At 41.6% G+C, this 22,307-nt stretch overlaps 1 pseudogene; it reads left to right on the top strand.

Annotated features, from left to right (window-relative positions):
* Nucleotides 1-70: 70 nt before the first annotated feature.
* Nucleotides 71-18,445, top strand: LOC112214890 (annotated as a pseudogene).
* The last annotated feature ends 3,862 nt before the right edge of the window (nt 18,446-22,307 follow it).

Below are 22,307 nucleotides of genomic sequence, written 5' to 3'. Positions count from 1 at the left end.
CCTTTTCAACGTCCACCTGTGCTACACTTGCCCAGACACCCGCCTACACATCACATTTCTTGTTACAATAATGTATGACGTAAGTTATTTAACAATAATATATTACACATAATAATGTTGCGCAATCACACCAAAACTACTACAATTATATAGGCATTTGCGTAATTATCATATATTCTCATGGCTCTTTTGAACAACTTGAATGCGCATTATGCATCAATTATAAATTAAGAGAAATATGTTATATCATGTATGTTGTATCCTGTGTTCTCCTTTGCCTAAAACGTTAGTGATTCAACCTCCCTTTTATTTATATTTTCATGTGTGGACAAAGGGCCCTGAATGTGGACATTGTAAATTCTAAAGATTAAGTTGAAAAGCAGGTGACCATAGCATAAAGTGAATCATATCGCTGTTATATTCCATCAATAACAGCCTCAGGGTATTTCTCTCCATTGATATTTTGCTTGTTTTGTTTGAATGATGTCAAAACTTGCCAGCAGCAATGACTCAAGTACTGTAGAGAAACTATACTCTTTCTCTCTCCCTCCCTCTTTACTGTGCATGTCTGCTCCTGCCAAGCCAGTCTGACTAGATTTTTGCCTCTCACATGGCCTCCTATTTGAATGTGCACCCAGGCAGCAACAAAGTGGAGTGCCCCCTGCATGCACTTCCTTGTACTAGTGGTATGGTACACACAACACAATAGAAAGGGAATGACACTCAATTTAAAGGACAATCAAGAGTGGCACTCAAAGTGTCTATTCTCATTTAAAAAACAGTGGAAACTGGTTCTCTTTCATGACATTATCACATGGATATAAAATGACCGAAAGGGCTTCAGAGTGGCACAGCGGTCTAAGGTATTGCATCACAGTGCTAGAGGTGTCACTACAGACCCTGGTTTGATCCTGGGCTGTATCACAACTGGCCGTGATCAGGAGTCCCATAGGCCGCACAATTGGCCCAGCGTTGTCCGCGTTAGGGTTTGGCCGGTGTAGGCCCATTATTGTAAATAAGAATTTGTTCTTAACTGACTTGCCTAGTTAAATAAATAATATATATATATATATATATATATATATATATATATATATATATATATATATATATATATATATATATATACTGTAGATGTGAATGTATGATTATGTATCAATAATGACTCATGTAAAAATCATTGTTATTGTGAAAAGAGATCATTGCTATATCAGATATTTTGTATTGGTTTTGTAGCAGTGACTCCTTGCTCAATTAACATTAATTTACCAAGTGGATTGAGAAATATAACGACCTAATGATACCAGGTTGCGATGTGATATTCCGTTTCTAGAGAGCATGAGTATGTGGGAATAGTGGTGACCATAATTTTGTCTTTAAACGTATCTGTCACAGGGTTCAGAATGCAAATTCTTGAGCAAAAGGTTCTTAGTGTCAGCTTACAGCATGGGAAGCTCGTACTTTATGATGTGTGTGTGACCTGGGGGCTTGTGACATTTTTCTGTAGCCTTTTCTCACCTGACAATTGGGACCAGGATCCACCTCAGATGCTCCACAGATGAAAGGGGAAACTTTTTAGGGGTAAATTATCATAATCTTTAGATGCTCTTTGTTTCACAGGAAGCATGTTCATGGTGCTGTAACAGTAATGTGAGGGAAGTTGTCAGAATTTGCATCAGACCTTCTACCCCTGAAGTGTTTATCAAAACATTAAGAAGGTGATGAGTGTTTGGAAATCAGCATAAAAAGGCAAAATAGTGAAGGGTAATAAGATTAGTCATTGGTGTAAGGTCAAACTTGTGATAATTTTTTTTGCATCCTGATTTCACATTTTCTGCATATAAAATAATGTACAATTGGATGGTACTAGACAGCAGCACCAGTACAGGGTCGTTCAAGATGTTGAGATTAAAAATACAACAGCACTCTCTGCTGTTGGTTTTTCAAACGGCGCTTTTTTCTTCTGAGTCGCGCTTTCATGGCGTCATCAACCCGCGACAAAATCCCTTTGAAAATATAAGTCACCGGAAGTGTTTTTTTTTGTAATTACGTTTGCAATGTATAATGTTTCATTGCTATGCAATTTGCTATTATATCAAAACCATGTTGAAACTAAGTTTACCGACAAATGTAATTCTCTTCCGGGAGGATTTTGGTCTGGCGTTAATGTTTAGATAAATAAACCACACGTTGTGAACAAATGTCTTTGTGGACGTCATGGATGTGATACGTCAGAGTCCAAGGATGTTCTTTCTTTAGTGAATAGTGGTATTGAACTTGAATATGACAAGCAGAGACTGGTATTTTTCTGTGAGGACATTCATTCCTAAAGTAAACTTATGGAACAACAGTACATAAAGACATACTCAAAAGTAAGGACATGCTAATGACAATAAGCTGCTTATCATTGAGTTCTGGCTGACTTTACAGCATGTGCACAACAACAGTCGGATGTGTGAAATGTTGTGTGTTCCTTTTTAAAAATCTTTACATTTTCATACTTTGAATCTCAAAGAGTAAAGTAAGCTTCATACCAGTTGAGGAGAGTGCGGAAGGTACTGCGTTTCGAAGGAAGAACATCTATCAGATACACCTGCCTGAGAACAATGATGAATGGTGAGTCTTTCCATGTTATGATGTTTAATCTCAATGTCAGCTTCTTCGCCTAGCCTTCCATCAACCCAGTCATGCATGGACACATTGGACAGTGTCTACATTTATTTGCTCTGTAACACCTCCTGCGGCCTGATGACTGGTTCAGTGACGGGGGGGGGGGGGGGGGGGCAGTGTTGTTGAAGTTGTTTTCATGTTAATGTCCCAACATACTGTAATATCTGTCTTTGTTTAGGTTTGGCCTGAAGTAACAGACCCTGAGAAGTTTGTCCTTTGAAGATATTGCCTTCGCTACATATCTTTTGATAGGCCTCCTCAGTATATGGACAGAATGCTAATATGTGTGAAATGACAGCTCTTATGACAATAACGCCATTGTTCTATCAGTGCACAGGTCCTATGGGGCGAGGAGCTAGCAGAGAAGGGTCTGATGGTCAAACAGTCCTTTGTGGATCTTGGTTATGGAAATGGTCTATGTATGATAAACACTACATTAGGTTTCCAGAACACAGTTACATAAAACAACCTGATATGCCCTGGTGCTGAATAATAACACCTGGACACCTGTGGAAAACTGACCTTTGTTTCCGATATTTTTTAGTTCACAAATGTCCACTGGACGCTTAATCAATGACACGGTGTAGCTGGTGTGTTGTAAGAAGCTTTAGGATGCGTCCCATATGGCACTGTATTCCCTTTATAGTGCACTACATTTGACAAGGGCCCGCAAATGAACAACAAACAAAAAACATTGATTTAAAAGTTTTCTTACATAAACATTTGTTTTACTCCCTCTTTCTCCCCAATTTTGATCTTGTCTCATCGCTGTAACTCCCCGGCGAGCGGGCAGTAGACCGCTGGGCCACTCGGGAGTAACTTTTCTTTGTCATTTATCAGACGCTCTTATCCAGATGGACTTACAGTAGTGAGTGCATACATTTTCATATTTGTATTGGTTCCCCAGGGGAATCGAACCCATTATCCTGGCATTGCAATTGCAATGTCTGCAGAAATAATGGGGTGTCAACTATGACATCAAATCAAATTTTATTGGTCGCATACACAGCAGATGTTAATGCGAGTGTAGCGAAATGCTTGTGCTTCTAGTTCCGACCATGCAGCAATATCTAACAAGTAATCTAACAATTTCACAACAACTACCTTATACACACAAGTGTAAAGGAATGAATATGTACATATAAATATATGGATGAGCGATGGCCGAACGGGATAAGCAAGATGCAGTAGATGGTGTTGAGTACAGTATATACATATGAGATGAGTAATGTAGGGTATGTAAACATTATATAAAGTGGCATTGTTTAAAGTGACTAGTGATACATTTATTACATCCAATTTTTAATTATTAAGTAGAGATTTGAGTCAGTATGTTGGCAGCAGCCACTCAATGTTAGTGATGGCTGTTTAACAGTCTGATGTCTTTGAGATAGAAGCTGTTTTTCAGTCTCTCGGTCCCAGCTTTGAATCACATGTACTGACCTCGCCTTCTGGATGATAGCGGGGTGAACAGGCAGTGGCTCGGGTGGTTGCTTTCCTTGATGATCTTTTTGGCCTTCCTGTGACATCGGGTGGTGTACATTCACTTTGAAAAAATCTATTTTGGTTATTGAACTACTGTAAGTGAAGTGGATTTACACCTGGTAACGGAATTTCATCATGGGTCCCTGATCTTTAATACACAGAAATGGATAATTATGGATGTGAGTGTCATTATCTTCATGGTGCTGTATCCTCAATAGGTACACAAAGGTAGAAATATGCAATATTTTCCTTTGCATAATTGCGTATTATTCTACACACTATTTTAACGAGCTCCCCTACCAAACAAGACCACATTTGGTTGGTCTGCACCGGACTCAATCTTAACCAATAATAAACGCCTATGTTTCACAAGTTCTGACATCAAGGTACAGCACAGTAGAGTACATCACAGTACAGTAAAGTATAGTCAAGTAGAGTACTGTACATTAGTGTACTCAACTCTAGTGTACTCTAGTGTGTACTGTACACTACTCTACTTTACAGTACAGGACTGTATTGTATTAAATTATATTCTACTTTTACTGAACTATACTCTAATTTTCTTTACTGTGCTGTACTGTACTAGAGCTGGGACGATAAACCGAAAATGATCGACACCAACCAATCACTTATTGCAGCCATTTGCTGATACCGTTCATTACGATAAGTAGCCTATACTAAAGAAATGTGAAGTTTGAAATGAAATACAATTGACAATTGATGGCTACATCCATCAAACCAGTAGTAGTACTTTAAAGGATAATAAAAAAAGGGCAATTTTTCCCGAAATTGATTTTTGTCCATATCACCCAGCTCTATACTGTACTATACTTTTCTTTACGGTGCTGTTCAAACTTGTGGAACAGATGTCTATGATTGGTTCAGACCAAATCTGAACCAATCATGGAAGTCTATATTTGGGCCAAATGAAGACCGGTCCAGACGTCTGTGCATGTTGAAATCAGGGCTGGTCCAGACCAGACAAAAGAATTACGTCTATGGACGTTGAAATCAAGGCCAGTTCGGACTGATCAAATTTCAACTACTTTTTTACATCCTGGGATGTCAGTTGTTGATTGGTGCTCAGTTTGTGTGGATGTTGGTTACAGTAAATGGAAAGAGAGGGGGTTCTTGGGTAGGTGACATGTAAGAACTGAGATATGTGATATTAATTGGAGAGAAGAGTGAGAGGGATGTGTAGTCCAGACCTTTCGCACTCTTGCTTTTACCACCACAAAGAGGAAGACCCAACTGTGATTTGTAACTACTATGATTTCCCATTGCAACCAATTCAGTTTCAGAAATTCTGTTGACGATTTGGTAACAGGATTTCAAATTTGTCACGTCCATTCCCGCTCACGCGCTCGACGTCGCCGATTTACTTACTTACGGGCCTTGCGACCATTACGCACACCTGGCAACAATTATTACGCAGACCTGCACCCCATCAGTCACACCTGGAATTCATTACCACCTTGATTATAATTTATCTAGCGCTCTGTTCTGTCAGTCTTCAGGTAGTATTGTTTATATTTCCTTGTTTTATTTGTCTCTTGTTTTATAATGTTCGTTATTATTAAGCTCACTGCACTTGTTTCCTGACTCCCTGCGTCTACATTCATTTTAATAATTCATAAACAAAATTGATATCAGTAAAAACACTAACTAATTGATAGATCTACCTTTACTTGTTACTTCTGTGAACTTTCATTATCCTCAAGAGAAATTACAATATCTTAAAGATAAGTGGATTTTTGATGATGGAATTTCAAAGCACAAGGCAATGTTTCATAAAGGCCAAAAAATTCTGCTAAACTAAATGTGTTTATTAGTTGGCAGGGGTCTTTACTTCATTATGGTTTGCTGTATTTTTAATACCTTTTAAGACTTTCTGGTAGATGTTGTGAAAGACCCCTTTTCCATCTGTTTGACAAGAAATCAGTCTTAGCTTATTCAGAATTTGTTGTTGAAAAATGTATATATATACCTTAATAAATAAAATGTTTTACTCTTAGCTTTCATTTGACATGCTCCTATGAACTTAACATGTTGGTGCTCATGGATTGGAATTGACCATAGTGCACTATATACGGAACAGGGTGCCATTTGGGATGCGGACTTAATCCGCGCCAATTTCATGCCAGTGTTCCATTCAATCAGTGATGTGATTTAACGTCTAATCAAAACGCTGGATAGCCGTGATTGAAATGACACACTGGGGGTAGGTGAATAGTGTCTTTGTGTACCCAACGTTCAGTTCTGCCCGCTGATGAAGTGATTAGGGACTGACTGACCGTCATACCTGCTTGTGTTTCAGCACCCTGGAAAGGGCATCGATGTGAGGAAACAGAAGATCTGGAATATGTACGGCCCATGAACCTATCTAGAGGTGAGTAAGGGCTAAATGAAACACTGTTTTATTCAGCTTTGATCAGTTAGCGCTTGTTACTTTAGAGGGTGTATATCCTGCATGAGCCTCATAATACCCTTTAATAGACCCCAAGATCAACTTCATTTTGAGGGCTTTGTGGATATTTGGAATTCCCATTTTTTTCTTCTTCTAAGAAACCAAAACTATTGCACTATTTGAAATATTTGTGAATACCAAATTAATTCAGATTATGTGTACATTAGGTATTATAGCGGTAATATATGAACTATTTCATTGACCTTTTCAAATGAAGTCACATGTAGCCTAAGTCTAAACCCCCATAGACACACATGGAATTGCACGTGGCGTTGCAGGGAACCAGTGCTCTGCTGTGCTTTACTTTCCCCCTGCCGCACCCCTTCAATGTTTCATCTGAAGACATGCTGCTCTCTTTCCCTTTACTGTAACCAACATCCTCACCCACTGAGCAACAACCGTCACCGGACGTTGAAAAGAAGTTGAAATTTAGTCAGTCTGCCTTAGCCTTGATGTCAACATCTACAGATCTAATTTTTTGGTCCGGTCTGGACCAGCCTTGATTTCAATTAGGGCCCAGGGCCTTAATATAACATCGATATAGCACCCTATTTTCTACATAGTGCACTACTTTTGATCAGACCCCTACGGACCCTATGGGGCCCTGGGCAAAAGTAGTGCACTACAAAGGGAATACCGGGCCATTTTGGGACATAACCTTAGAGAAAAGGGAGTTGTGCTAAATTTGGGCCTCAAAAAAGAACTTGTTCTCTCAGACATTTCATCTCAGGTGTCAGACAGTCAGAGCTGTGAAGTCAATTAAATTCAGTCCAACATGCTGTCATGAGAGAATTTTGCCAACTCAGTTCCCCAGCGTCGTATAAATGACAATCTCATCTTCTCTCTTTGGCATACAGGTGTGCAGTTCACCTTAGGTTCCCCCGTGTTGTTGTTGTTTTTTACATCATTATAGTTATATAGACTACAGTCGCGAGGATAGCCCATGTGTTTATTACATCAGACCCAGAAGTCTGGACAGTGGGCACCCCATTGTGAATTTCCCTGCTGTGGAAAAGCTATTAACCTCTTACCAACAAATGACAGCACAACACCAGTCAATCAATCACCAAGGGCTCTCCACTCTAGATTATCAACTTCAAAACTATTCTGTTGATTTTGTATAAGTGTTTAACATGGCCTACTTAGCTTACATAGAGATTATTGTTACAGTACCGCACCACATTATGCAACATATTCAAGACACTCAACCTTTGTTTTGATTGCAGCTAGGGATAGTATGCCAAGGTACGTGTGAACAGTGGGCAGCTGGCAGCAGGTTGGCATTTATTGTCAGGAATCTTGCCCTGGGGGAAGCTCTGCAAAGTGGTCACTAGCTGGCACAGGCACAAATTCATTAAATCTGATTTTTAACCTAACCTTAACCACATTGCCAACCCTAACCTTTATGATATAGACAATTTTGACTTTGCAGCTGACCCATCTAGCAGAAATGGCTCAGTTCTGCCTCCAGGGAAAGATTCAGGACAAACGTCATCCTGCAGGGTCCCAGGGCTTAATATCAAATCACATTTTATTTGTCACATGCGCCGAAAAGAACAGGTAGACCTTACAGGGAAATGCTTATTTATAAGCCCTTAACCAACGATGCAGTTCAAGAAATAGAGTTAAGAAAATATTTACTAAATAAACTAAAGTAAAACATTAAATGTAACACAATAAAATAACAATAACGAGGCTATATACAGGGGGTACTGAGTCAATGTGTGGGGGTACAGGTTAGTCCAGGTAATTTGTACATGAAACGGAGATACTGTATTTGTTTGTGGTTGCCTCTGTTTTAGCCAATATACTAAAATAGAGAATCCTAAGCAGAGCTGAAATCTAAAAATACAATGCTAAAATGTCACAATACCGGTAAAAATGTAGGCACAAAACCTTTCATCCGACCATACAGTGTTTGCACACAATTAGTAGGCTAGTTGACTAGAAGAATGAATTACACGGAATGAGATTGTAGAAATTATTGCATCTTATGGTTCTTGTGTTCCTTTCAAACTTACATGAGGCAATTGTTTAGCTTGTTTAGTTAGGGACTCGCTGTACCTTTAACTAAAGGCTTGGGGTTCTGGCAGGATCTGCGCCTTGTCCTTTCTGGTGTCCTTATCCTCGGTGATATATTATGATGGGTGTCTAGACTAGAACATGGTGATGGGATAGGATGTGTCTAGACTAGAACATGGTGATGGGATAGGATGGTGTCTAGACTAGAACATGGTGATGGGATAGGATGGTGTCTAGACTAGAACATGGTGATGGGATATGATGGTGTCTAGACTAGAACATGGTGATGGGATAGGATGGTGTCTAGACTAGAACATGGTGATGGGATAGGATGGTGTCTAGACTAGAACATGGTGATGGGATATGATGGTGTCTGGACTAGAACATGGTGATGGGATATGATGGTGTCTGGACTAGAACATGGTGATGGGATAGGATGGTGTCTGGACTAGAACATGGTGATGGGATATGATGGTGTCTGGACTAGAACATGGTGATGGGATATGATGGTGTCTAGACTAGAACATGGTGATGGGATATGATGGTGTCTAGACTAGAACATGGTGATGGGATATGATGGTGTCTGGACTAGAACATGGTGATGGGATAGGATGGTGTCTGGACTAGAACATGGTGATGGGATATGATGGTGTCTAGACTAGAACATGGTGATGGGATATGATGTGTATACTAGAACATGAAGTGGTCTCCAACTCCTGAAAGGGCTTTCCTTGTTGTCATTTTATCTAGTTTCCCTAGTTCACAGGTTTAGTCTAAAATCATTTATTTACTTGTTTACTTTTGTTGTGTTGTATAAGACCAGTTATTTAATTAGGCCCTACATGGCAATAGGCACAAAATGTTGGTTTAAATTAAATACAAATAAATTGAATTTGTAACGTCATCTGAGTCATTATTTTAGATCACCCTTCCTTTTACCCACCCTAACACTAAATGAGCTGGGATAACAATATCAAGATGTTATCCTCCTTCAATATTAAAAGTTGGCAACAGAGTTCTTTAGCGACAGAGAGCGGCTGGGTGTGTCACAAGTCATTTGTCATTTAAAAAAATGAATGATTCAAAAATCAAATTACGGTCGTTGGCGGTGCGTCTCTCTGATCTAAAGAAGCCTCTTGTGCTTTTGGGTGTGGGTTCTATTCCAGGAAATGGCAATCACTCCCAGTGATGGCTTCTTATTCCTGGACATAGACTGGCTGATTGGAAACCACTCGGAGGAGCTCTCACCGTGGATCCCCGTTATAGCGGCCAGGCAAGTCATCAGCAGACACAATTTGGCTTAGCCGCCTCAAGTGGCAGCTGATCTATTGAATTTGAAATCATGTTACTTTCATGAGTTGGGTTGGTTTGGGGAGAGGGGGATTGGAGGTGTGTTGATGTGTGAAGGGACTTGTTTGATGCGGCGGCCATCTGATGGCGATGTTGAGCTTGGCTCTTGAAGTTAGTCTCTGGTTTGAAAGCTCCCAACAGTGCTTAACGATGCCTCATAGCTCCATAGGCTTTAAATTGTCCTCATTTTTCTTACACCCAACTTTGAGTAAGTTGTGCCTAATTCAGTTGTTCCTACAGTATGTTCTCACCTCTATGATGTCTGCTACCTCTGCTTGGCCAGGGTTCTCTAAGACTAAACCAGGGAAATAAAGGATAGTTTTGATGTGTCATTTCTGTCACTTTCCTCACACTAGGTCATCCTTCTCCGGCCAGTACATTGTTCTGCCGTTTCTTTGACTTCTATGGGAAGTACCAGCGGAGACAGTTTCAGAAGTCCCAGTATAAGGAATACATTGACTTCATCTCTAAGATCAGCACAGCCTGTGGATTCAACACAGAGGAGGACTGCCTGAGAATCCCCTCCACAAAGTGTATATGCTAATGGAGCGGCAGGTAGCCTAGTGTTTAGAGCGTCGGGCTAGTAAACGAAAGGTTCCTGGATCGAATCCCAGAGATGATAAGATGAAAATCTGTTGTTCTGCCCCTGGCAGTTAACCCACTGTTCCCTGGTAGGCTGTCATTGTGAATAAGAATTTGTTCTTCACTGACTTGCCTAGTTAAATAAAGGTTCAATTTTAAAAAATAACACCCGCACTTGAACACATGGTCCCGTGTGGCTCAGTTGGTAGAGCATGATGCTTGCAACATCAGGGTTCAATTCCCATTGGGAAAAGTACAAAAATGTATGCACTCACTACTGTTAGTCGCTCTGGATAAGAGCATCTCCTAAAACACAAAAAATACAAAAATAATAATAAAAAATACAAATAAATGAAAAAACACAGAATATGCTGACATAGCCAGTCACATTGTTTTAACCTAACCCCTTACTCTGCAGGTGTGTCTGGTAGGAAAGTCAAGGAGCTACCAGCTGTCGGACGAGTGGAGAGCCAAGTATATACAGGGTCATCAGACCTGGTCCGGGGTCACAGGACAAGGGTCAAACGTCGAGGGGGAAGCTGAGACTGACAGGTCCCATGGGAACAACTGGGGAGCTGGGTTCCAGCCCCGAGAGAGGATTGAGACTGTGTGGAATTGCGCCGCCCTCCCCCGGGATTTTGTAGATGGTATAGTCTTACGTGTGGCCAACACTCTGCTTGGTCGACCGACAAGGGCGGGGATGTCCCTGATGCCTGGAGCACTGGAGGTAAGGGAATGGGACTTAATAACTAAACTGTCAATCAAATCACAAGGTAATCTCTCCTTCAAAACATTGAGCTGTCATTGAGGTCATATTAGGTTTAGGAATAAATAACAAAAAGTACATATCTGCTCTGTGGATCATTACTATAATGAAGTATATTGGGTTTATGTACACTACAACTCGGTGGAATTCAGGAATGTTAAGGTCATGATAGGTCCCTTATGTCCTTCTCGCCCCCCCACCAAGGCCCCTGGTGGTGCAGTGCGACCCTGCTTTGAACCCTGGAAGTGTTTCATCCTCTGCCAGCTACATCCTGTGTACGACACACACTGCCCCCATCTCTCCTTTATCAACCCCTCCAGATTCTCCCCTCCCCTCATCCTACACACACACCTTCACCCGAGGTACGACAGATGAGATAAGGAGATGAAGTGTACTCTGATTAAAACAGAAGAATCTCTTTCAGGACTGGAATTAGAGAGACAGACAGAAAGGTAGAGTCGGGAGGGAATGAAAAGGGGGGGGTGAAAAATAGGATGGAGAGACAGAGCGCCTGTAACCCGGGATGGAGATGAATAATGCATTCTGATCCATCTTTTATGGATGACTCTGTATTTGTGTTCTCCTATGGTGCTGCTCTGAAAAGAGGGAGGGTAAGTGGTGGAGGGGGGGGGGGGCTGGGACACTGACAGCAACTAGCCCGCGAATTTCACTCTCTCTCTCTCAATAGATGTGACAATCAATGGACAAGCTAAACAATTGCCTCATGCAAGTTTGAAAGAAACACAAGAACCATAAGATGCAATAATTTCCACAATCATACTGTGTAATTCATTCTTCTAGTCGACTAGCATACTAATTGTGTACAAACACTGTATGGTCGGATGAAAGGTTTTGTGCCTACATTTTTACCGGTATTGTGACATTTTTGTATTGTATTTTTAGATGGCAGTAAATGCTTAGTATTCACTGTTTTAGTATACGGGCTAAAACAGACAACAAACAAATACAGGATCTCTGTTTCCTCTTAGTCACTAAATAAATGTTAATGTGCAATCAACCTTGTGCTCACAGCAGTGCACAAACACAGTATCTATGGACAATCCATTAATAACAGTTTAGGAGGCCAGTCCAGGTCCAGACTAATTCCACATTGTCAATAGCCCCAGTTATCCCATTCATCTCAATTAGCAGTGTAGGCTATGGTCTCAAAAGGGCAGCTGTAAACGTTGTAATGATGTTATAGTAGGGTCCTGGGTTCCCGCAGGTTGAAGTTTGTCCTGAATCTTGCCCTGGAGGCAGAACTGAGCCATTTCCACTAGATGGGCCAGCTACAAAGTCAAAATTGTCAATATCATAAAGGTTAGGGTTGGCAATGTGGTTAGGGTTAACATTAGGTTTAAAATCCGATTTTATGAATTTGTGCATGTGCCAGCTAGTGACCACTTTGCAGAGCTTCCTCCAGTTTGCAGAGCTGACAGAGCCTTCCTGACAATAAATGCCAACCTGCTGCCAGCTGCCCACTGTTCACACGTACCTTGGCATACTATCCCTAGCTGCAAACAAAACAAAGGTTGAGTGTCATGAATATGTTGCATAATGTGGTGCGGTACTGTAATAATAATATCTATGTAAGCTAAATAGGCCATGTTTAACACTTTTATACAAAATCAACAGAACAGTTTTGAAGTTGATAATCTAGAGTGGAGGGTCCTTGGTGATTGATTGACAGGTATTGTGCTGTCATTTGATGTCACTGATGTTCTGAAAGAGCTGCAAAATCTGGACCCCTACAAATCAGCCGGGCTAGACAATCTGGACCCTTTCTTTCTAAAATTATCTGCCGAAATTGTTGCAACCCCTATTACTAGCCTGTTCAACCTCTCTTTGTGTCGTCTGAGATTCCCAAAGATTGGAAAGCAGCTGCGGTCATCCCCATCTTCAAAGGGGGGGGACACTCTTGACCCAAACTGCTACAGACCTATATTTATCCTACCCTGCCTTTCTACGGTCTTCGAAAGCCAAGTTAACAAACAGATCACTGACCATTTTGAATCCCACCGCACCTTCTCCTCTGTGCAATCTGGTTTCAGAGCTGGTCATGGGTGCACCTCAGCCACGCTCAAGGTCCTAAACGATATCTTAACCGCCATCGATAAGAAACAATACTGTGCAACCGTATTCATTGACCTGGCCAAGGCTTTCGACTCTGTCAATCACCACTTCCTCATCGGCAGACTCGACAGCCTTGGTTTCTCAAATGATTGCCTTGCCTGGTTCACCAACTACTTCTCTGATAGAGTTCAGTGTGTCAAATCGGAGGGCCTGTTGTCCGGGCCTCTGGCAGTCTCTATGGGGGTGCCACAGGGTTCAATTCTTGGGCCGACTCTCTTCTCTGTATACATCAATGATGTCGCTCTTGCTGCTGGTGAGTCTCTGATCCACCTCTACACAGATGACACAATTCTGTATACTTCTGGCCCTTCTTTGGACACTGTGTTAACAACCCTCCAGACGAGCTTCAATGCCATACAACTCTCCTTTTGTGGCTTCCAACTGCTCTTAAATACAAGTAAAACCAAATGCATGCTCTTCAACAGATCGCTGCCTGCACCTGCCTGCCCGTCCAGCATCACTACTCTGGACGCTTCTGATATGTGGACAACTACAAATATTAGACTGTAAACTCTCCTTCCAGACTCACATCAAACATCTCCAATCCAAAGTTTAATCTAGAATTGGCTTCCTATTTCGCAACAAAGCATCCTTCACTCATGCTGCCAAACATACCCTCCTAAAACTGACCATCCTACCGATCCTCGACTTCGGCGATGTCATTTACAAAATAGCCTCCAATACTCAACTCAATAAATTGGATGCAGTCTATCACAATGCCATCTGTTTTGTCACCAAAGCCCCATATACTACCCACCACTGCGACCTGTATGCTCCCGTTGGCTGGCCCTCGCTTCATTCCTGTCGCCAAACCCACTGGCTCCAGGTCATCTGCAAGACCCTGCTAGGTAAAGTCCCCCCTTATCTCAGCTCGCTTGTCACCATAGCAGCACCCACCTGTAGCATGCGCTCCAGCATGTATATCTCTCTGGTCACCCCCAAAACCAATTCTTCCTTTGGCCGCCTCTCCTTCCAGTTCTCTGCTGCCAATGACTGGAACGAACTACAAAAATCTTTGAAACTGGAAACACATCTCCCTCACTAGCTTTAAGCACCAGCTGTCAGAGCAGCTCACAGATTACTGCACCTGTACATAGCCCATCTATAATTTAGCCCAAACAACTACCTCATCCCCTACTGTATTTATTTTGCTCCTTTGCACCCCATTATTTATATTTCTACTTCGCACATTCTTCTACTGCAAATCTACCATTCCAGTGTTTTACTTGCTATATTGTACTTGCTATATTCGCCACCATGGCCTTTTTTTGCCTTTACCTCCATTATCTCACCTCGTTTGCTCACATCGTATATAAACTTATTTTTCTACTGTATGTTTGATTTACTCCATGTGTAACTCTGTGTTGTTGTATGTGTCAAACTGCTTTGCTTTATCTTGGCCAGGTCGTAATTGTAAATGAGAACTTGTTCTCAACTTCCCTAGCTGGTTAAATAAAAAAAGGTTGGTAAGAGGGTAATAGCTGTTCCACAGCAGGGAAATCACAATGGGGTGCCCACTATCCAGACTTCTGGGTCTGATGTAATAAACACATGGGCTATCCTCGCGACTGTAGTCTATATAACTATAATGATGTAAAAAACAACAACACGGGGGAACCTAAGGTGAACTGCACTCCCGTATGCCAAAGAGAGAAGATGAGATTGTCATTTATACGAACCAAAGGTCAAAACAGATTGAATTCTTCATGTAGAAGGGAAAGTAAAGCCAGAAATACCTTAATTTCCATGAAATGGAACTTAAAGTTTGGCTAGCTGCTCTGCTGCGAACTCCACTGGGAATTCATATCTTGGCTTACACACATTGTGGAAACACAAAAATAGTTTTTGGCCATGCATACCCATTATCTAAGGCAGCCTGGGGAATGGGTTAATTGTAATACCTCCCTCTCTCCTAACTCGTTGGTATCTGAAATGATGCTGGGGAACTTAGGTGGTGAAATGTTCTCTTATGACAGCATGTTGGACTGAGTTTAATTGACTTCACAGCTCTGACTTTCTTGACACCTGAGATGAACTTTCTGAGAGAACAAGTTCTTTTTTGAGGCTCTAATTTAGCACAACTCCCTTATCTCTCAGGCTGTGTCCCAAATGGCACTGTATTCCCTTTGTAGTGCACTACTTTTGACCAGGGCCCCATTTCTGGCTTTGGTCAAAAGTAGTGCACTATGTAGGAAATAGGGTGCCATTTGGGATGCAGGCTGTGCCATCCCAAAAGTCTCTCCAGTCACTCTTACATTTCATCCTTCTCCTACTACTCCATTCTTGAACCCTGAACCACCACCTTCTCCTTTTTTATTCCAAATGCACTCTCTCACTCTCTCCTCTTCAGGCAGTCTGTCAGGGAGAGAGGTGTTGGAGTAGGAGACTCTACAGGTCTTAAAGAAGGAGTGTGGAGGTCTGTACACCTGCTCAAGAACAACCACCAGGTCTTCAGAGGTACATGCAGTACAAACTCAGCAACCAGACTAGTGTTGAAAAATGATGACAACTTTCCCAGGATTTTCAGTAGTCCCGGTTGGAAGACTGGAATCGGGCAGGAATACGCAGGAAATCCAGAATCCTCCCACCAAAATGTCAGGAAAACCTGAGAGTTTTGGGAATGTTACTAGAATGTTTTTACCCTAATCCAGACATTATCTCAACAAAGCTCTGAGCTCCATATTTGGCTATAACCAGAGATGATATAGATCCAGTTTTAACCAGAGATGACACAGATCCAGTTCCAACCAGAGATGATACAGATCCAATTCTAACCAGAGAGGATATAGATCCAGCTCTAACAAGAAATGTATACAGTGGGGCAAAAAAGTATTTAGTCAGCCACCAATTGTGCAAGTTCTCCCACTTAAAAAGATGAGAGAGGCCTGTAATTTTCATCATAGGTACACTTCAACTATGACAGACAGAATGAGAGAAGAAAAATCTAGAAAATCACATTGTAGGATTTTTAATTTATTAATTTGCAAATTATGGTGGAAAATAAGTATTTGGTCACCTACAAACAAGCAAGATTTCTGGCTCTCACAGACCTGTAACTTCTTCTTTAAGAGGCTCCTCTGTCCTCCACTTGTTACCTGTATTAATGGCACCTGTTTGAACTTGTTATCAGTATAAAAGACACCTGTCCACAACCTCAAACAGTCACACTCCAAACTCCATTATGGCCAAGACCAAAGAGCTGTCAAAGGACACCAGAAACAAAATGGTAGACCTGCACCAGGCTGGGAAGACTGAATCTGCAATAGGTAAGCAGCTTGGTTTGAAGAAATCAACTGTGGGAGCAATTATTAGGAAATGGAAGGCATACAAGACCACTGATAATCTCCCTCGATCTGGGGCTCCACGCAAGATCTCACCCTGTGGGGTCAAAATGATCACAAGAACGGTGAGCAAAAATCCCAGAACCACACGGGGGGACCTAGTGAATGACCTGCAGAGAGCTGGGGCCAAAGTAACAAAGCCTACCATCAGTAACACACTACACCGCCAGGGACTCAAATCCTGCAGTGCCAGACGTGTCCCCCTGCTTAAGCCAGTACATGTCCAGGCCTGTCTGAAGTTTACTAGAGAGCATTTGGATGATCCAGAAGAAGATTGGGAGAATGTCATATGGTCAGATGAAACCAAAATATAACTTTTTGGTAAAAACTCAACTCGTTGTGTTTGGAGGACAAAGAATGCATCCAAAGAACACCATACCTACTGTGAAGCATGGGGGTGGAAACATCATGCTTTGAGGCTGTTTTTCTGCAAAGGGACCAGGACGACTGATCCGTGTAAAGGAAAGAATGAATGGGGCCATGTATCGTGAGATTTTGAGTGAAAACCTCCTTCCATCAGCAAGGGCATTGAAGATGAAACGTGGCTGGGTCTTTCAGCATGACAATGATCCCAAACACACCGCCCAGGCAACAAAGGAGTGGCTTCGTAAGAAGCATTTCAAGGTCCTGGAGTGGCCTAGCCAGTCTCCAGATCTCAACCCCATAGAAAATCTTTGGAGAGTTGAAAGTCTGTGTTGCCCAGCAACAGCCCCAAAACATCACTGCTCTAGAGGAGATCTGCATGGAGGAATGGGCCAAAATACCAGCAGCAGTGTGTGAAAACCTTGTGAAGACTTACAGAAAACGTTTGACCTCTGTCATTGCCAACAAAGGGTATATAACAAAGTATTGAGAAACTTTTGTTCTTGACCAAATACTTATTTTCCACCATAATTTGCAAATAAATTCATTAAAAATGTGATTTTCTGGATTGTTTTCTTATTTTGTCTGTCATAGTTTAAGTGCACCTATGATGACAATTACAGGCCTCTCTCATCTTTTTAAGTGGGAGAACTTGCACAATTGGTGGCTGACTAAATACTTTTTTGCCCTACTGTATGGATCCAGTTCAATGTAGTGGATCTGGTAAGTATCCCATTTTGGCACCAAACATCATGTGAAAATAACATTATTATTTGCATTCTCACATGAAGGTTCATTATCTTGGAATGTTTGTTGTGAACATGATGACTATTTCGTTTGCTGCACTCTATATCAATGGTTCTGGTACTGGGTCTAACTGCATGAATCATACTGAAGCAATTCAGGGATTATTGGAATGTCACATTCAGATAAGAATGCTTGAAAAAGTAGATGGAATCTTCCCCACTCTCAGCTTGAAGGAATTTTCATTTGGCAGTCTCTCAAAGCTTGCCTAAACTCTTGAAACCTATTAGTAATATAAAAATGTTTGTATTAAACCCCCCTCCTCTCTCTCTTCCAGTAAAGGTGGGATGTTCCATATCCGGAACTGGCGGGTACAGACCCAGAATGCTGCAAGGTACCAGGGCTGATGCTATGCTGAAGCCCCTACTCTCTGGTGTCCTGAAGATCCGGGCCTGCTGGTTCCATGCCCACCACCCCCACGGATTCCCCCTGCCGGCCGAGGAGTGTGACTTTGCCCGTTGAGCCGACGACTTTCCACCAGACTACTCAAGAAAATGAAGAACTCAAATTAAACACTCGATTCAGTTTAGACCGTTGCTTTATTTTTATTTGACTTGTTTTTATTTATGCCGTGAAACGATGGTACACAAACACCTGTAACTACAAAGTAATTTGTACATACTTGGTTGTAATTTATTGGACTTTTCAGACCTAAATCTGGTTAGATACGGTACTTTTGAGTTTGTAATCGGGGAGCAAGCTTTGCTATTTGTTTTGCACATCGCAAATATAACATCTAAAATATAAACATCCTATTGTCTTTATTACCTCACAAAAACAGGTCAGAAGGAAGGACATATGGGCTTAAAACTGTAAATGTCAGGGCCATTAATTATGTATTGGGTAGTGTTCGGGGGGTGTCCTGTGTGCTGCTCTCTGTGTTCCCGCCTGTGTTCTTCTAACCCCTGGGCTCGTAACCATGTGGCTCAAAGGTCATATGGAGGCAGTAGAGGGCTGTCGTGTCTTTGGCTATGCCAGATTAAGTGATATGACATGCTATTCTATAAAATCATTTCTCCGTAATTAATATTACATGATTGAGCTAATCATGTGAATAACTAGAGAGTCGGGCACCACAAAATAATATTTATAGAGCTGTTATCTTCCGAATAAACTCTTAAAGACCTAGTAATATTTTACATCAATAGCAGTCAATATTAATCGTCATCTTAATTCAGTCTCATCTGAAAGTTGTAAATTCTTGGTTACCTGCACGAACCCTGGCTAACAAGTTGAACCAACAATACAAAATTGGGTTTAATTATTTATTTACTAAATACCTAACCAATCACACATACACCTAATTAAATCATAACTTGATTACAAATTACATCGTAAAGGAAAACGTCCCTAGCGGGCGGAACAAATATGACAGCTTGTTACACAAAAGAAAAGGGGCTGGGCTTGAGTGAAAGAGCGGGAAGACTGAGGAACAAAGGGCGAAGCTGTGCTTTCGTAAATACAGTATCTTATGCATTCTAAATTACCGCCCATTTAGAAAAGGAAAATGCAATAAATATTTACTCTGAGCTGCACTTCGGTAGGTTGGTGGTCGATGGAAGGCCGTGTTGCCCAACCGAGTCCTTTGTTCTTTTGAAGAATGTCTGCAGTGGCTGTTGCTAACTCAGCGGCTAGGAGGTATCACTTCTGTAGTGAATAAGAGTTCAAAGTTCATACCATTTGCAACCAAAGCTCACGCTGATGTTGGCTTCGTTCTGTAGTTATTATCTGAACCATTCTGACATCGGACCGTCTTCCTCACGTCCTCGGAACAGGAGGTTATATTGTCGTCAAGGGCTTATACAGGAAGGGAGAGGAGGGCGTGTTTGAAAAGTTTTATAGAAGAAAATGAAACGCACACCTATTAAGACGAGGTGCTGGCTAGCGGAGTAGAAAATTTGAAAATAAAAGAGAGCCGCACACTCTAGGAGCTCAGATGCAAATATTTAATTACCAACGTTTCGACAGCCAAGCTGTCTTCATCAGGGTATGAAAAAGTTTTATAGCCCATGTCCCTTCACAGGACCGGCCACTGATTGAGCAGAGCCCTATCTTATTAAAACCCAAATCTCACATTTTAGAAGCTAAAATCACATTTCATCCCATCACAAATAATTTCATATTCAAACATTTAAATTGAACAACAATTCCATGTGAATCCGATAACTCTGATGTGTAGACTTTCCACTGTAGAGTTTGTCATCTTATCATTGATGACAATGTCTCAGATGACAACCGAACTGACATCATATTCATTAAGTACCACCGCATATGTTCCATTGGTCGGATTACCAGAATATAGTTAATTTCCCCCCACCTTCTGATGTTCCCAGAATCTCTATGTTAACCAAGGGTTTTGCAAATGTAACATCAGTAGGGTAGAGAGAGGAAAAAGGTGGGAAGAGGTATTTATGACTGTCATAAACCTACCCCCCCCAGGCCAACGTCATAACAGGGCCGACCCAGGGACCACCATGGGGTCAGGAGATGTCTACTGCCATCCAGGACCTCTACACCAGGTGGTGTCAGAGGAAGGCCCTAAAAATTGTCAAAGATCCCAGCCACCCCAGTCATAGACTGTTCTCTCTACTACCGCATGGCAAGCGATACCGGAGTGCCAAGTCTAGGACAAACAGGCTTCTCAATAGTTTTTACCCCCAAGCCATAAGACTCCTGAACAGGTAATCAAATGGCTACCCTTGTGCCTCCCCCAACCCCTCTACGCTGCTGCTACTCTGTTTATCATATATGCATAGTCACTTGAACTATACATTCATGTAAATACTACCTCAATTGGGCCGACCAACCAGTGCTCCCACACATTGGCTAACCGGGCTATCTGCATTGTGTCCCGCCAACCCCTATTTTATGCTACTGCTACTCTGTTCATCATGTATGCATAGTAACTTTAACCATATCTACATGTACATACTACCTCAATCAGCCTGACTAACCGGTGTCTGCATGTAGCCTCGCTACTGTATAAAGCCTCGCTACTGTTTATAGTCTGTCTTTTTATTGTTGTTTTATTTCTTTACTTACCAATTGTTCACCTAATACCGTTTTGCACTATTGGTTAGAGCCTGTAAGTAAGCATTTCACTGTATGGTCTACACCTGTTGTATTCGGCGCACATGACAAATAAACTTAGCTTTGATTTGATCGCAGTCTCTCCACAGACCTGTATGTCAGTTGTGTTCAAAAAATGATTCTGCACATCTGTTGATTTGTAGGTCAGCCTGAGTGCTAGTGTCTTTTCTACTTAGCTATCGTTGGGTCAGCTAGCGCCTTGTACCTGTGACCGCATTACAGCCTTGCTAAAATCACATTGAAATGACACATTTGTCACATGCGCCGAATACAACAGATGTAGACCTTACTGTGCAATACTTACTTACATGCCCTTAATTAACCAACAATGCGGTTTTAAGAAAATAGATTAAACTAAAGTAAAAAAGAAAAAGAAACACAATAACAATAATGAGGCTATATTTAGGGGGCACCAGTACCCCTTCTGCTATTATAGTTTAATAAGCAATTTTTGTGTGAATATTTCTATTGGGATTTAGCATGAATGCAAACACACAAGCACTACATCTACTTGACTTTCCAATGGAGGACACATCTATTATCAATCTATGTGAAGCCTGCCACCTTATTTTCCCAGCCATAGTTATCGATAGCGTGCAGAGCTCAGATTTGTTCTATTCACTCTCTTCCTGATCTGAAGGTGATGTTCAAAGGGACAACCTGCCGGATAACCTTGCTGAGGCCTGTTGCTGTGTCTGAATAGTAACAAATATATATACGATTCTGCTTATAGGGGAATAATAGGATGAAGTTGTTCCTAGAGGGCCTATAGACACTGATGTAATGTCTGTTTTGTAGTCACCACAGGAGACAAGATGGGACCAAACAACACTGAAAGCCAATGGTGTCTGTTGATGAAGACACCCTCTAGCTGAGCATGAAGAAACAACGGTGGACAAAACCTGATGATTGTGACCCAGTGAGCTTCTCCCTGTAGGTGAAGGAGCCCTCAGGAGAATGACCTTCCTGGAAGGACCGGGGGAGAGAATCATGCTGAATTACACTACTATAGTAGTGGCCCTGGGGGCGGATGTGTGAAAGCTTGTAGTACTCATGAATGATGACTGTTTCCAGTTGTACACTGATGGGTGGGCTTTAATGACCTGAGCAAGCTACTACACCACAGCATCTCGACCTCTACCCCTTCTTATTTTCCTCACTTCCTCCATACACCTGAGAGAAATCAATTAATTAAGAGCCCTGCCTGCATTGCAGGTCTGCCAAGATCCAAACA

Source organism: Oncorhynchus tshawytscha, linkage group LG15 (genome assembly GCF_018296145.1).
Source record: "Oncorhynchus tshawytscha isolate Ot180627B linkage group LG15, Otsh_v2.0, whole genome shotgun sequence".
Lineage (NCBI taxonomy): Eukaryota > Metazoa > Chordata > Actinopteri > Salmoniformes > Salmonidae > Oncorhynchus > Oncorhynchus tshawytscha.
The sequence above is the reverse complement of the archived record's forward strand: the minus strand, read 5'-3'. Positions and strand labels throughout refer to the sequence as shown.